Here is an 18,439-nt window from a genome sequence, read left to right on the forward strand (position 1 = left end):
TAAAAAAATTATCATGTTAAAATGTTTTTGACTCCTAATTGGGGTAGATAGTTATTTGCTGCACACCTCAGCAATATGTAGCACAATGCCGGAAAGTGGGGATCCAATAGGCTCCACTATAGGAGGGTCATTCCTGCAATTGTGGACCTCCTAGGTATTACCCAGGCGGCGTACCTCAGCCCAACAGGTGCTTGGCCGGTTCCCGGCCACTCCCCTGTTGGGCTGAGTGTCAAGTGACGAATCCTTGACGAGTACTTCTACCCTGTCTCCCTGCAGCCGAAGCCGCTAGGAGACCTTCCCCATCAGAGGACTAATGGGTAGTTATTTATTTGCCGCCCACCTCGGCAAAATGTGGCACAAGGCCGGAAAGTGGTGATCCAGCAGGTTCCCCTAAAGGAGGGGCACTCCTGTAATTGTAAAAATTGCCTGAGTAACCCCGTCGGTATTCCCCGGTAGGGGCGCCTCAGGCAGTAAACAATTAACTTACCCCACCGGAAAGCCCAGTGGCAAGGCGTGAGAGGGTGGACCTCCTAGGTATTACCCAGGCGGCGTACCTCAGTCCAACAGGTGCTTGGCCGGTTCCCGGCTCCTCACCTGTTGGGCTGAGTGTCAAGTGACGAATCCTTGACGAGTACTGCTACCCTGCCTCCCTGCAGCCGATGCCGCTAGGAGACCTTCCCCATCAGAGGACTAATGGGGTATGACACCAATGATCTCGATTATCGTTTTTATAACCACAAGTTATAATAACCAACCAATGAGAAGCTTCCAAAGTTACTATAAAAATTTTGAATTTTGGATTTAATCACTTCGCCGTCGTCTCCATCACAAACCTGCATTTGATTCTTCGCCCCCATCTTTGTTACTAGGAATTATTAAACACTTAAGATCGGAACTGCACTGAATCTTCGCCGCCATCTTTGTTACTAGGAATTACTTAACACTCAAGATCGGAACTGCACTGAATCTTCGCCGCCATCTTTGTTACTAGGAATTACTTAACACTCAAGATCGGAACTGCACTGAATCTTCGCCACCATCTTTGTTACTAGGAATTACTTAACACTCGGGATCGGAACTGCACTGATTCGCCACCGCCATCTTTGTTCAACATAATGTCTCAACAATTAACAATATATAATTGTAAAAACATTTATTTAAAAGTCTGCGTAAGAAAATATGATTTTTTAGCTCTTTTTTTTTTAACAAATAAATAATTTGAATCAAACATTTCTTTTAATTAAAGCAACTTGTAAGGATCAACAACAAATTAATAATTTAAATGTTTTTTTGCCCGAGAAGCGGCATCTACGACAGTAAAATGAAACGCATTAAGATGGCCGCCGTCCGCATACTGCAGAAGTGCCTTTTGTTGTTTTGTGAACACAAAAAGTGTTAAAACTAAAATCATTTTTTAAAATAAAATATTTGTTTTATGATTTGATAACACAAGAAGTGTTAAAAACTAAAATATTTTTTTAAATAAATATATTGTTTTGTTTTTCGTGTCTTTCGTTCGGTTTCGTTACATAATCAACCATATCCACTTCCGGTAGCTTAATTTTTTTTCCGAGCAGTGATCTTGAACATTACCTAAAAATATATAAATTTATTTTCTTTTGGAGGGGGCTAGTTTTAAAACTATATATTCCTAACTATTTTCTTTAATTTTCTATTTTTGAGCGATTATCGAGACTCCTAAAACGCGATTCTCTCATATCGGACATTTTTTGTTCAAATATAACACTCCACATTACCTGATTTTTTTTCAACGAAATAAACTCTTAAAAATAAGTTGAACCACAAAAACTTACAAAGCTAGGTAGAAAACAAACACTTCGAAAAATCAATTTTATTTTTTTTAAACAACAGTAAATAAGTAAAAATATTAAAAAAAAAATTATGGGATGTGTATTCTCTTTTACAAACAATATCTCCTTCAATAACGGTCATAAAATGTGTTTTCAATCGATATTTATTCAATAATGGACCAGTTTTCCTACCTAGCAAAAAATGAACGAGTTTTTTGGATAGGACTTTTCGGGTACGTGTTTTCCAAGTACATGTTTTCCGGGTACGAGTTTTCCGGGTACGAGTTTTCCTAAATTCACATTCCTATCCAGAGTATAGAACATAAACTATTGCATGTCTCTAAATTAAAAGAAACATATCTATCTTCTATCTTCTATCTATCTATTCTATCTATCTATCTATATCTATTCTATCTTCTTCTATCTTCTTCTTCTCTTCTCTATCTTCTCTATCTTCTTCTTCTATCTATCTTCTATCTTCTTCTTCTATCTTCTTCTTCTATCTATTCTCTATATAAATAAAATGAACTCATTTTTCCCCTCCGACTTTGACCTTTAAAGGACTGCACCCGTATACATTTGGTGCAGCCGTATCATTCACAAACTGAATCACGACATCTGCCGTATGTTATAGGCTTATTACATATCCAGTATCTCGCTGATCAGAGTTTCCTATATTCTGTCTGGTGAGAGTCCACTGTAAAAATCGGTTACATTTAATGGAAGTAGTAAAGTTTACTCTCTCTACTAAATTCATCCTTTCACCGCCACTCACTTACACCGTTCCAGACCGTTCACAGGAGACATTTAAAACCGACCACCGGTTAGAATTTATCTAAAAACTGGACTGGACTTACGCTGAAACGAACCACGCTTACTTTGCCATTGGTTAGCATAAAACATAAACACAATTTATAAAGCATTTATTATAATAAAATTAGATTTTTTTTTAAATTTTTTTGTTTAATAAATATTTTGTGGGGTTTGTATTACTCTACACATAGATTCGAAAAAGTTGTCCAAAAAGAAATATATAACAAATAAATGTTATCAAAGGCAAGATACGTTACTTTTCTACTAAACTGGATATATTTTCCGTGTTTTTATTCAATGTAACATGTTTATTCAGCTCGAAAACCATACAGTGTTTACCGATGTATTGGAACATTCAAGATGGAGTCTGATTCTCTCTTTAACACGGTAAGTGTGGGAAAAGATGTTATAAATAAAAAACCGAATAACATACTGTTAAAAACTCGCTCAATATATGTTACCGTGACATAGGTTGACATATATTCGGCGGGTTTTTAATAGTATTTTGTATAGTTTTTTTTATTTATAACACCTTTTTCCATACTTACGGTGTTAAAGAGGGTGTGAGACGCCATCTTGAATTTTCGAATACATCGGTAAACACTGTATGGTTTTCGAGCTGAATAAATATGTTACATTGAATAAAAACACGAAAAATATATCCAGTTTGGCAGAAAAGTAACTTATCTTGGCTTTGATAACATTTATTTGTTATATATTTGTTTTTTTGACAACTTTTTCGAATCTATGTGTACAGTAATACAAACACCCATTTTGTGTTTTATATACATAAAGTACAATTGTTGAATGTTACTGTTTTGATTATATTCGTTGGGGGGGACAATTAAAAAATTAAGAAAGATTAAAATGAAGCGAAATTTAAGTTTCCGTTCCATTTTACAACAACCGTAAAACAGTGCATACTCAGCAAGTTTTATCGTAATTTAGAAGCATATTGAAACACTAAATCAACATTTTATTATTTTTTTTTTTTTTGCATAATTAATGATGGAAGTATTTTTCTGTTTATTTTCTTAACATCTGTTAAAAAAATATAAATAATTTGTACATTCTCTTGAAAAAAAATCAAACTTTTCTCTACTTTCACATGTGTTCCATTTTAACAAACTGAGCCACAGCAACGCGTGGCCGGGTACAGCTAGTTCTATAATAATTGTGCCCCTTATGTCAACACAAACTGACTCCTCTTCCCGCCCGTTATCGTTGTCGCCATTTTCTTAGCTTATATTTTTGTCAAATGCGAAGGGAGACAACACAAAATTCCTAATTAAAATCCCTAATATATACATACGTTAACATATATACATTAGCATTGTAAATATTGTAAATATGTCATTTTCATCTCATCTGAGTAGGTTTCAAATAGCTTAAGTTCATAGAGTGAATGCGGTATTGTGGTGATCGCAACTAGTTTTAGGGAATAGATCAAGTGGACGACCCCTCCTCCTTCCCCCTAATCATGAAATTGTAGCATTTTTTTGTTATATAACACCTGCCTGGCACCTGTTGTATGCCTTAAGAAATGTACACACAATTTTAATGACAAATAAAACTCAAAATTCATAATTAATATCTGGCTTCTAAAAATGGACATGTGTTTCCTTCATATGTAAGTAACGAAAAAAAAAAAAAAAATAGTCGCCGATACGTACCCCACACGCATACAAATGTAGTATTATATTAACATGCCCGCTCAACGCCAGATAGTCCTAATCAATTATTATTGTTAATAATAATATTGTTAACTGTTATGTAGAGGAAAGAAACTGTTTTAACAGAAAGGAATGTTACAAAACAAAATATGTTAGGAATTTTAGCTGACAATTTTTAGGTAACAAACAAGATCGGACAATTTGCACAAGGTGATTTTGACCCCTAAGATCCTATCAAATATTCTTTAAAAAAAAAAAATTGGGAATATTTATTAATTGATATTTAATTCCAAACAAAAAAACAAAAATGGGACATAACTGAATTTTAACGAAAAGCCTTCATACAATTTTAGCATCAATTTGCATAAAAAAACTTAATTGAACTACATATAGCCCATATGCCCCAGTATTACGCCAAGCAGCTGTGATCCACAATTCAGAACGGTGGATTAATTAGTTTAAGAGTGGATAATAAACATACACACATACTCAACTTTATATATAGTATTGGTGTAAAATTAAAGATAAACACGAAGAAAAATCCATCACATCTGTAACAGATGTGGCAGAGTTTTATTTATCGATTCGACGCAGCATCGATTTATTGTACATTCGATCCTGTAAATTCTTCAATCTAAGAAATAAACAAAGCAAAATTGGAAAGGATTTCCCGATTCACCTGCAAAATGTTTGATGTAATTTCAACATCTATTTTATATCTCCATTTATTTGTATATTATATAGAGTTCAACCATTTATCAAGTTTATTTATGGAGGAAAAATCGTTATCAAGTTAAAGTATTGCATAACAAGGGCTGTTGTTTGAACAGAACACTTTGAGTTACATCTTAAGGATGAGAGGTAACACCCGACGGAAGTTAATCAAACAACGTGACTTCCGGGCGGAGATTGTTTTTTTTTATCTCTCCTTGGCTGGCGAGACTTCACACTAGAAAGGCGTGCTCGGATTGTCCTCCCTAATGTTGTTATGGACGAAAACGCACAGTGCAACTAGGTGTAGAAGGACGAGTTATTCGTATCTATCTTAATATTCTCATCTTGCACAGTTTCGTGTCTCTTTGCTGGCAAGACTCCAAGAAAGAAAAGACGTGTCTCGGTTGTCCCAAACGAAAGAGGGGATCAGGTATGCACAGTTTAACTAGGTGCAGCTGGATGAGACATCCGAGGACCGTGTTTGAATGGAACAGTTTGAGTAACACCTTAAGGGTAGTAGGTGACCCCAGACCGGAAGTCATGCAACATTGTAGTTTTTGGACGGTGTTTCTTGGCTGGCGAGACTTCAAACAGAAATATCTGAAAGATGAGTGCACAATGAAACAAGCCACCTATCTATTTATCAACCCACTCATCTCTCTCGTTCTCTCTATATTTCTCCCTTTCTCCCCCCTCTCTCTCTAACTACCGTGGCCCTTCTCTTTGTAATAAAACCATTAAAAACTAAACATCAGTGCTCGAGAGAACCTGTGTTAGTTCTGCTGACCCAAAAGGAAGATTAAATGTGGAGCGTATAGAGAAGTGTGTGTAGGGACACGTGATTCTGGCTTTGAGTTGTCATCAGCATGGCTAGACGTTTTTAACAATGATCAGACCTATAACTACATAATCCGCAGTATATATTTTTTTACCGCTGAACCCAACGTCTTGTCAGATTTTATGCTTTGGTATTATTATACAAACACCGTGACAGCGAATTAGTAAAAACAGACGTAGTATTCTGTTACGTTTCGGTGTGCTGAACACGAATCTGAAAACCGTACCCCTCGCAAATTAATAGTTTCGGAGATATTAACATTTTTAAAAGGGAATATTTTCTTTCAAAAATGGCGTACATCGGCTCTACTCTTAAATCAAAACAAGTGGAGATAATCCATAATGAAAATAAGCGATAATAAAAAAATAAATAAATTAATTATTTCCTTTTCTTTTTAATTAATTCCCCACCACTTCACCACCCCAATTTTACTTGCTCATGCGCAGTATCCCAATTTTACGCGCACAAAATCGATTTTTACCCAATTTCGGATACACTTTCGGATTTTTACCCAATTCGCTGTCACGTTATTTGTATAAATTTACCTATGCTTTTAAATATAAGAGTTGATTATATGATTTTTACCTACCTTTTGCACCCTTTTTATTTTTTACGGAAAACCAAATAAAACTGAATATAGCCCACAACCACTCTTACACCTGACATCTATGTTCCAAACTTTATAAAGATCGATTTAAGTATTATAGTTTAGGAGTGAATTCTATACATACAAATATAGAGAAATGAAAAGGAACAAACCGAGTTATGTGTTCATCAAGGTTTCGTCTTTATTTCGAGACTTCCTGCAGGAAAGAGAAAAGGACATCCCCCACTAAGCTGCGAAGTCATTTGCGTGTCGCAATCTTGCTAGTCTCTAGAACTCTCCAGTCTTGACGGGCCGTACTCCAGAACAAATAGCGATAAATCCAATTTTCTTTATTTAGAGTTATGTCCCCCTTTATTGCTATAATAGGTTAATGCTGATCAACTAAGCAAAAATGTAACAAAGAATATCAATGTCTATCTATACAAAATATTTTTTTATGGACAACTTGTAAAAACAAACTATATAAATAAAACAGTACATATATATGTGTGTGTGTGTGTGTGTGTGTGTCTGTGCGTAAATATTTAACCGATACACGCTTAAACTACTGGTCTCATCATAACACTAAAATTAACAGGAAATAGTAATCACACACCAAGAATGGTTTATAATGGTTTATAACGAGTCCCCCCCCTTCACTGGGAAGGGGGACGCTGACGTGTGTAGAAAATAAGACCTTGAAGTACCCACGCAAGCAAAGACATTCACTTTTCATTCTTCTGCGATCGACATCTGGAAGGTGAATAAAAACTATATAAAACCAATCATCGTCTTGGAGTGAATGAATATTCGTCCAAAACAGGTTCCAGTCTCCCCTCCAAGAACAAGATGAATTCCAGGTGGAGAAGATCAACGACGCATGAAGTTAAGGTATTCCAAAATACATGTATCACACACACACACAGACACACACACACACACACACACACACACACACACATACACACACACCTGCACATGAACAATTAGATATGAATATATCACAAATAGACAGCAACATTTAGACGATCATACAACGGTTCCCTTTTATGATACCAACAATACAACATTATAATTTAAAGTGTTTGAGAACGTTCTGGGTGAAAGAAAGTGTTTTTTCTGTAAGGAGAAATTGAGTACATGTATTCGTTTCGGCTATCGCCACGAGAATTTACGCAAGACAATACTTTATAATAAAAGGATAAAATAAATTCGACAATATAAGTTAAAATAATAATGTGGAAGACTTTGCCCAGCTACTGCGTGGACTCTATCAAGAGAGAGAGAGAGAGAGAGAGAGAGAGAGAGAGAGAGAGAGAGAGAGAAATAGCTAAAAGTTGCACAGAACGTTCTGTGTCACGTCTGGCCTTTTCTATCTATTGATAAAGCCCACGCCACAATTGAGCGAAACGTTGAGTTTTAGATGTTCCACATTTCCATTTTAATTCATGACATTGTTTATAAATGGGATAGGCATGTAGAGGCGCGTGTTTATTAGCGTGCCTATTTTGTTAGTGGACAACATAAAGAACCACCTGAGATAATGTCACTTCAGCCTCTCCAGCTGGGAGGATGTTGCTCTTCAGAAGGGCATGTGGAGCAGGATGGTCCATGAAGACACGGCTCACTCAGAAAAGGGCCTCCACAGAGCCGCAGAAAACAGAAGGAAGCAGAGAAAGGAGAGATCTACTACCAACACAGCTCCTTCCACCTCTCCCACTACCATATCGACCACACACACATGCCCCCACTGTAATAAAGTCTGCGGGTCAAGGATCGGCCTCCACAGCTATCTGAGGACCCACAAATGACCAGACCCAATCTCACCGACGGGAGAACAATCATATGTATGGCATGATTAGGTAATTAATTACCTAATCATACCATACATAAATTCCCTACTCACATTTGCCCCGAGGCCTCACATAGCTACACAACTTCCGGTCCTTCATCCAGCATGCTTTGAATCGACCTGTTACGCACACCATTTGAAAAGGGAAAATTTTTCTGAAATTAATAAAGGAATACGTCGCATAGGCTTACAAGTAAGACATTTTACCATACAACTGAATATATATATATATATATATATATATATATATATATATATATATATATATATATACTTATTAATTTGTAAATCGCCACTTGTTCTCGTCTCCTCTTATCAACAGCGACTATAATTCATTCCTCGCATTGCGACAGCTTTCTAAATCTCTTTTACATACCTATCCCACATAATGCTTCAAGCAAACTACATATCAATCCTATATATATATACTTGAGAGAGAGAGAGAGAGAGAGAGAGAGAGAGAGAGAGAGAGAGAGAGAGAGAGAGAGAGAGAGTTAGTAGTATGTTCCAAAATACATCATTAATTTAGGACTGAATCATATACATACAAAATAATGGTCTTGCAGAAAAAAATCCGACAAGAAAGAAAGAAAAAAAAAAAAGAAAGGTAATAAAAACGAAAGTTATATATTCAGAGACCGACAGTTTGTTATTTAGTGTTACATGCTACGTTATTTTCCAATGCGACCTTCACCAGCGGAGACGACCGTTACAAAGCGGACGCGAAATGAGCTACATGCTTGGGCGACTATGTCTTCGGCTATAGCAACAAACACATTCACAATGGTACCCTTCAGACAGTCGACCGTGTTTTTTATTTATTTATTTTTCAAACGAGTCACCACTCATCAAGACCCGGAGGCCACTCGAGGATAAGGGTTAATGAGTGTACAGTGGTCAAAGGCTACATGGCGTGATAATCGTTAGTAGTGGAAATTTGTTGTCTTGGTCTTATGTGCAGGCACGAAGTCCTTCTGAGAGGCGTAAGGGGGTGTTCGACGGCGGCCTCTCCCATCCAGTGTTTCACCACGCCACTTAGCACCCCCAGTCCACGATGGAAGCCTTCAGGGAGTCCACCGTGTTGTGGGCATGTTTTTTTTTTTTTGTCTCGATCATGCTATCCGTCTATCTAGATGTCCATCTTTCTCCCTCTCTCACTCACACGCGTGCGAAAGTGACATGTCTCTCTAATGTTTTCTGTGACTCTAATCGCGTTTACTTTTTGCCACGTGTCGCATTTTGCTGCAACGACCAGTATATAAACGTATACACATATCAAACTTTATAGAAATGGATAGAAATGAAGAAGATTGAAGATAAAAGCGGAAAATGAATTCATCCGTCTGTAACAGGTGAGACAGGGCTTTATTTGTCGATACTATCAGTTATTGATATCTTGTCGATTCGATCTTATAAATCAGTAATCTATTATATAGACAACAGTTCTACGTACACACACACACACACACACACACACACACACACACACACACACACACATATATATATATATGTATATATATATGTGTGTATGTATGTATGTGTGTAATCATGAATGTATGTACGTACGTACTTATGTATGTATCATAAAAGTAAAAAAAAGATGAAAAAAAAAAAAAAAAAAAAAAAATAAAAACGACAAACCACATGCTAACAAAGTTGGTATTTACTTGATCGGCGTTGTCCCGGATAATGATATCTAAAATCTATACTTCTATAAATTTGTTGTTGTTGTTTTTTTTGTGTGTGTATTGATATTCATAATAAAAGCACTTTTTTCCTATTTATTTAAAACTAGCAGGGCCCGATAACCGTCGTTGCCCGGTGGAAGCCCCACCCCTCACCGCAAAAAGTAAATTATGATTGCTGATAACCTGCAGGTACTGTTTGAATCTGAAAAAAAAGCAAATAAGGAAATGTGTAAATCCGTATGCAATAATAACATTAGAAAAAATGGTCCATTAGAATAAGAATAGAAAGTATAAACAGATTTTTTAGAATTTAGAGATTATCACTGTATATGAATTGTTTAGATTGATTGAAACTCCCTATGGTAAGAACGGCTTTCGGAATAGACATCACCAACCTCCCTTTGGAATAGACACCCTTAACATCCACATGCTAAGAAAGTATATCGGAGCAGAGACCCCTTTTTTAGTTGGGGGTGGTAGATAAATAAATCACCCAAATTTAATCGTGAAAATCGTAGGCAGCGTACCCACCCGCAATTGATATGGTTGGTGACAGTGTCGATAGGAGAGAAGTTGATTTTTGTATCGCGCACGAAATAACACGACAAATAAGCAATAGACAAGAATTATATGATCTTGGCCCGGAGACCAAAAGATCCCAAACTTTCAATCTTTTAAATTAATTGAGAATTTGCTAAGAATTTTAAAGCCCTGAATTGTTATTCGACAGTTTAAAGGCTTTACCTATGTCAGTTATTTTTCTTTTTTTTGTAAACAATGCATTTAATCGTTTGTTAATAGTTACTTCGTGACTCATTAGAAGCCTTTGAACTGTCTAATAGGAAGTCTTGGCTTTTAAATTCTTAGCAAATAGTCATAATAACAATTAAGTTCGTTTCATTTTGTTTTCGAATTTCCAATTCGATATTTAAGTTTTATGGACGTGGACGATTATTTTTTAGCGGTGATTTGGCCGATAATAAATGAGAAATAGCTAAGAATATTAAAGCTGTGAATTTTTAATCGTAAGTTTAAAGGCTTTATCTATTTCGTTTCTTTTGTGTAAACAAAGTAATTTTAATTGTTTGTTAATAGTTGCAAGCATATACGGAGAAGACTGTGTGTGTGTATGTGTATGAATTATATATTTTTTTTGCGCATGTTAGTTCCACGAAATAAGGCTATCAGTAGTTAACTGTCTGTTTATGAGCGGTTAATATTTTTTATTCTTTATTTTTTTAGTACTCGCTAGTGTATCCTACAGATAGCGACAGAAGTGTAGATAATAAATGTAGGAAAATCGGACCTTATTATGCAAGTTTTTACCCGTGAATGTATGTGGCGTTATATGAAGTTAGTAATATGTATGTGTCTGTTTTTGAATGATTAATAATCAATAAATGTTTCAACGTTAGTGTCTCCCGTGGAGGGCGACGCCATGTTTGTCACATTTTAGAACTGTTCATAAATGTAGGAATTCGTTTCATTCTGGAATATGAGAATGTACGATTTCAGCCTATCGTAAAAGCTGGAACATTGTCGGGGAGAAGTTAGTAATTTTAAAGCGGAAATCGGAAGGAATATATTATGTCTATGTATGTAATCTTGCAGTTACAAAGGGTGTAATCGCACTGTAATAGAAAAATGTAGAATCGTACCCGGTGACAACTGGTAGCAGCGGTAGGACTAAGTATATAGAAAGGAAAGTAAGGACTTCTTCCTCTTAACATCGTGTAATTGTGATGGTGGTTCTCCACAGATAGAATCTAGCATTTTAATATCACGACTGAATGTGTATGTAACGGTATGCAAAAGATACATAAGATGTGATGGGTAATAGTCTAGACATTATAAACTTGTATGTGGCATCTGTTATTGCAAACCTACGGTAATTTGGTCCAGAGGGGAATTTCTGCAGGCAAAACATTATATACAGAATGAAAATACAACTTTGTTATATATGGGCCGTAGACTTGCATTCACTAGCAAAAGATATCGCTAATTTGCATATTCTTTTAAACATTCATTTTAATTAATTTCCTATTAGTTTTTTTTCTGAAGAGAGAGAGAGAGAGAAAGAGAGAGAGAGAGAGAGAGAGAGAGAGAGAGAGTAGGAAAAGATAGATAAAGATGAAGAAAGATAAAGGGTGGAAAGAGAGGTAGACAGAGATAAAGGGCGAAAAGACGAAGAAAGATAAAGGAAAGAGAAAAAAAGAGAGATAAAAGTGGGGATAGAGGGGGAAAGAGGAATAAAAGGTAGAAAGAGATAGATAGATAGATAGATAGATAGAGAGAGAGACAGATAGATAGATAGATAGAGAGAGAGACAGACAGACATACAGACAGACAGACAGACAGACAGACAGAGAGGGATTGAAAGATAAGAGCTGGAAAGAGAGAGTGATAGAATGAGAAAATATGGAGAAAGAGAACGCTAAAATAGGGAATAAAAATGAGTGAAAAAAGAGAAATAGAGAAAGGAAGTAAAGGGAGAAACATAAAGTAATAAGGGGAAAGAGAGAGAGAGAGAGAGAGAGAGAGAGAGAGAGAGAGAGAGAGAGAAACGAAAAGATGGAAAGGGAGAGATAACTATCAAGAAAATAGAGAGAGCAATAGAAAGAGAGAATGGATGGCAGGCAAGAGAAGAAATGAAGAAAGGAATAATAGGAGAGAATAAATAGAGAGAAAAATATAGGGTCAAAGGGAGAAGGTAAAAGAGAGAGAGAGAGAGAGAGGGGAGAGCGAGTGAGTGAGCGTGCGCGAGAGAAAGAGAGAAAGAGAGAGAGAGAAGGAGGGGGGGGGGTAAATGAGAAAAGAATGGAGAGGAAAGAGTGAGAGGATGAGGGTGAACAAGCGCCGAGCATGTGGGGCCCCCGTTCTGTTTATGCAAATTTTCAACAAAAAAAAAAAACCCAAGAAAGAAAAATGCGAACAAAAGAATGAACGAACGATTTGGGGACAACTTTACCTCTATAATGGCCCCGGGGAGGGGGGGGACAGCCAAAGTTATCCCGGAAAATCCGTTCTGGCAAAAATTTACCTTCACTATGACTAATGTTTGTGCAAAATTAAAAAAAAAAATCCAAGGCTTGGTTATTGAGAAAAGTGCGAACAAAATAACAAGCGAACAAACTAACGGACAAACGGGAGTGAATTATAAGGTTCAATCCCTCCTTTGTTGGGAGCCCAATGAGAAATAAATAGAGAGAAAAAAGAAGATAGCGAGAAAAAGATATGAGGTGATGAGAAAGAGAAAAATAAAGAGAGAGAGAGAGAGAGAGACAGAGAAAGAAAGAGAGAAAAGAAGAAAGAAAAAGAAAGAGAATGAGAAAGAGAGAAATAAAGAGAGAGTGGAAGGAATAGAGAGCAAGAGAAAGAGAAATAAAGTAAGGGAGAAAGAAAGAGGGAGGGAAAAGTGAGAGAAAGAGGTAGAGATAGATAGATAGATATATATAGAGAGAGTTAAAGGAATAGAGAGCAAGAAAATGGGAGAGAAATGAGGGAGAGGAAAAGAGAGGGAAAGAGAGGGAGAGTAAATAGGAGAGAGAAAGAGGAGAGAAAAAGAGAGAAAAAGAAAGAAACATAAAGACTAAAGAAATAGAGAGCAAGAGAAAGAGAGAGAGAGAAAGTGAGCGAGAAGAAAAGAGAGGGAGAGAGAAAAGGTGAGAGAAATAGAGAAAAAAGTGAGAAAGAGTGAGAGAGAGAGGAGGAGAGAGAAAGAGAGATAAAGGGAGATGGAAACAAAGAGAGAAAGAGACTTATCGTTGAAGTTGTGCAGATGACCTTGTTTTCTGTGTGAAGCACAAGTCACATGACCACCATTAAATAAATGTCGTGAATGAGGAACGCTTTTGGGCGCAGGGAGTTTGTTTCCAATCAACACCTGGCCAAATTACCGGTAGAGCTTTTATGATGATGAAAGCAAGGCATAACTAATACCCCCAAAAGTTCCGATTTTTCAGATTCCGAATTCCGATTCCGATTAATCGTCCCAACACTAATTTATCCTAAAAATAATGGCTACTCAATACATTGGTAGACATTTACAATAAAAAAAAAAGAAAAGAAACGCGTTTCTTTTCTGGAAAATAACTACCCGGCGTGTGTGACAAAATTCTCTGTTTTCAACAACAGATGCCACATACAAATTCAATACAGCTAGGCTAATTGCCATTATCTTATGTAGCTTTCGAACACATTTGCAGACACATTCAACCGTGATAATAAAACACTACATTACGTCCTAGGAACAACACCATAACATAAGCAGAATCGCAACATTGTTAGAGGAAGGAGTACCTATTTTTCTCCCTAAATATTCAGACCTACCATCGCCATCAGTCGACACCGGGAGGAAGTCTACACGTTTCACAGATTCTACGCTTACACCGTTCGTAACTGACTCATACATACATTGATATATTATTAATTTTCCCGTAGTAGAATAAAAAATAAATAAATAAATTCTCCCTTTGGAAAGTCCGCTGACTCTGATTCTTTTATTCTGGAATAAGATCATTCTAAACGAGCACTTCAGAACATTACAATATGACGTCGCTAGGACAAATACTTCTGCGTAGGGCATCAATCTCAGTTTATATACACTTAATTTCCAATATATGTAACAGCGAACGAATTTTCCACCCTATTACGTAACTTAAACGATTACCTATAGTTTCAAAGCTGTGGCTAATGTCGACACTTTTATTTTTAGAACTGATTAAACGCCTTCAAATAAGTTAAAACACAAAAATATTATGCATGTAGGTTTCAACGTAAATTTTATTGGCTATGGAGACACTTATTTATTTTATATATGTTTCCGCTGATAATGGTCGTTGGAATTTGAGTGACAATAATTCTCCTTAGGATTACAGTACACTTCATGCTATTCCAGTGGAGGTCTGAGTGGTGCTTTCCTTCCTCAGTCTCAGGATCCTACATGAGCATTTTCTGTGATACCAACCACGCAGCATCATAAGCTTTCAGTTCACCTGCGATAACTTGGCATTATCTTACGATGTAAATCAGCCTCCACAGCCAGGAATTCTTCCTCAATCTTTCAGTAGTCTTCATCGGTGCCGTGCTTTGTATGGTGTCAAGCTGCCCTTAATCCACCGATTCCAATCTATCACGGTCTCCCTTCCAAAACCGTCCCGGGTGCTCCTATTATCATTGGCATTGCAGTGGTCTTCTTTTATATTCTGTTTTTCATGTTATATTCGAATATTTATTTATTCAATAAATTAAAAAAAAAAAAAAATGAAAAACATTCAAAATTTAATCTACAATCCTCCCTACAATGCAATATATTTTGTTCAGTTTCGGCTGATAATTTTAAGCATATTTTTACCCACAAATAAAGAAGTGGAGAATTGTAGGTATATATATAGCCCCAGGGATGGGGACCCCCTTGATTTCTGAGAACTTTGACTGAAGTAAAATGAAACAAAAAAAAAAAAAAAAGAGAAACGGAGAAACTTATGCAAACAATAGAATCATTTTACCAACAAAATATCAGCTTCCAAAATTTATCTATGCAATTGTTTAATTTTTAGAATACTGAAAGTATTGTGCAGTGATGTCGTCTTGTTGTGTGTCAATAACATGGATAACGCGGTACAAGTTGAATGAAACAAGTTTTTGTTGTAAGTTAAGTGCACAGAAGTTGAAGGGTTGAGACTGATAGGTTTCAAACCCATTAACTTCCCTTGACAACGTGTGCACCTGCGTGCTAGCAAAGGTCACGAGGTAGATCAGTGCGTCTTGAGTGTAAGCCGGTTAACGGAGATTAACGCCCCACAATGCACCTTAAAATAAATGGGGACGCACATGCGTTTTCTAGTCAGTTCGAGTTCGACAGTCTACAGTCTAGAGTCTACAGTTAATGGCAAGCAATTAGTCAGTCGCGATTTCGAGAAGATCAAACAATTTTTTGTACAGGCGGCGAGAAATAGGGTGGATGGCAGATAAACTGATAACAAAATTCTCATCCCCTTCTGATGAGCAGAGAACAGGAACGTAATTTCCACCGTGAAGCAGTGCTTGAGAGGTAAAGGAGAACTCTAATGGAATATTCAACTATGTATCTAATATATCAAGTGTTAGCCCTATAGGACCCTTGATTCTAAGAACTACAACTGAAGTAAAATGAAACAAAAGGAGATATCCCTTTACTTTTTAATTCATACCTTCTACCACATCGTTATCGTGTTGTCCTACTTCCGGCCAAAACGGAAGGCGGGAGTATGTATATTTTGACGGAGTCTCTCTTTATAAATTTCCCAAAGATCAAGTAATTATCCATTCAATACGAAAATTTCATCGATTATGTATTTTTTATAATATATATATATATATATATATATATATATATATATATATATATATATATATATATTACACAGTGATCACCACTTATCAAGGCCGGGAAGCCACTCAGGGATAAGGGTTATTGCAAGTACATTACGTTAGTGTGGAGATTTGATGAGGTGTTTAATTAAGGGGGCGGTTCATTAGGCACTTGTTAACATTGGACTTGAAGACATCCAAGTTGTAGTCCGGAGGGAAGTAGGCAGACGGAACAGAGTTCCACAGGCGTGCAGTTCTATATATATATATATATATATATATATATATATATATATATATATATATACATATATATATATGTATATATATATATATATATATATATATATATATATATATATATATATATATATATATATATATATATATATATATATACTTACAATTCACCACTTCTTTATTTGTGGGTACAAATATGCTTAAAATTATCAGCCGAAACTGAACAAAATATATTGTATTGTTGGGGGTAAAGATTGTAGATAAAAAAAACAACTGCGTACGTATCAGATTTTAAGGTTTGAAATCCGAATTTTTAATGTGTTTTATTTTTCATCTTTTGTGTTTTGAAGTGTGAAATTTATTGAATATGTTAATAATAATTATTATCTCTCAGATTAGCAATATATATATATATGTATGTATATATATATATATATATATATATATATATATATATATATATATATTCACAATTTTTGCGAAAAACACTACATTTAAATCTTTGAAAAATAAATTAATAGTTTTCTTTTAGTAATAAATTGCTAATATACAATTAAATAGGAAATGCTTCGAAGAATCAATACCAAAAAAAGAAAAAAATCGATAAATAACTGCGCATGTTGCTAAAAATACGATAATTTCTTGTTAATTCACCTATGGTGGACCAAGCATGATACTAGATGCAGGAGTTGCTTTCAACACATACGACGTCTAGCATTCCCAAAGTAGTCACTTATCTGGTACTGGTCAGCCTCATCGTTGCTTAACTACGGGGGTTATGTAGGCAATATATATATATATATATATATATATATATATATATATATATATATATATATATATATATCGCTTATGAAAAAAGAAATAAACCCTTCACTTAATCGTCAAATCAAACGTTAAAAATACATGGCTAAATGAAGTTTATTTAGTCCTATCCAGGCCTCCATCGTTTATTTTAAACTACCATTAATTTTTTTTAAAATTTCGCTACGCAAATCTATAGAGTGATATAAAAAGTTGGAATTATTTGAAATTTAGGTACTTATAATATTTTTGCATATTCTTATAGCAAATCAAATTTTTTAGAAAAAAAATTAATTGGTTAAAAAACCTTTTAAAAAATATTTTAATGTTTTACTCACTGAGAACAAAATGGCGGTGAATGGTGTGATTTTGGAAAATTTTAAATTTTAAATTAAAAATAGAAAAAGTTTTATATATTATTTTGCTTTCCATATGATAAAATTCAGGCTTTTAGCTTTCTGGGAAAAAAAGTTGCCCAAGAAAAATGGAGTTTAATAGATTATCTCTTATCTCACACTTCCCTCTCTAATTAACTTCTTTATCCTCATCCCACCACCATCTCCCCCACCCCGTGTTTGTTCTTCCCATCCGCCCTCATTCATAGATCACATTATTAGTATGTATTTAAGAAAACATTTCCATGCGCTCTTCAATACTCGGAGGTGCGAAAAACCAACCCTTCATACTTTTGCTCGTTGGTTTTTGTTTTCGTTCTGTTCCAATCGTAACGAAACGAGCACAGAGTTTGTTATTGCTTTTAGTCCTAAATAAATATGAAGGTCCTTCAAGACACACGACTAAATCTTGCAATCATTTATTTGTAATTACGCGCCATGTTCATAATCACAGCTGGTTTCAAAATGGCAGATTTCACAAAACTGGATCTTGTAACATATTACATAGCTGGATTGAAATATTTGGTGCGTTTATATTATAATAACGAAAAAATATTGAATTTAAGGTAAAACAATTCGCACATACGTAACTGTTATGTCACAAATAGTAACATATCAAAAAATTAATGGAAAACGATAATGTAGGAAATAATTATTAATGAAAAAGTTTT

The 18,439-nt window shown here is 35.4% G+C and overlaps 1 long non-coding RNA gene across 1 annotated transcript in view; it reads right to left on the reverse strand.

The window, feature by feature from the left end:
- LOC145259988 (uncharacterized) overlaps positions 1-18,439 on the reverse strand; it is an 80,903-nt gene that overhangs the window by 13,856 nt on the left and 48,608 nt on the right. The gene's annotated exons all lie outside the window — the stretch shown is intronic.

This window comes from Euprymna scolopes, chromosome 35, assembly GCF_053919585.1.
Source record: "Euprymna scolopes isolate OS-2025 chromosome 35, ASM5391958v1, whole genome shotgun sequence".
Lineage (NCBI taxonomy): Eukaryota > Metazoa > Mollusca > Cephalopoda > Sepiida > Sepiolidae > Euprymna > Euprymna scolopes.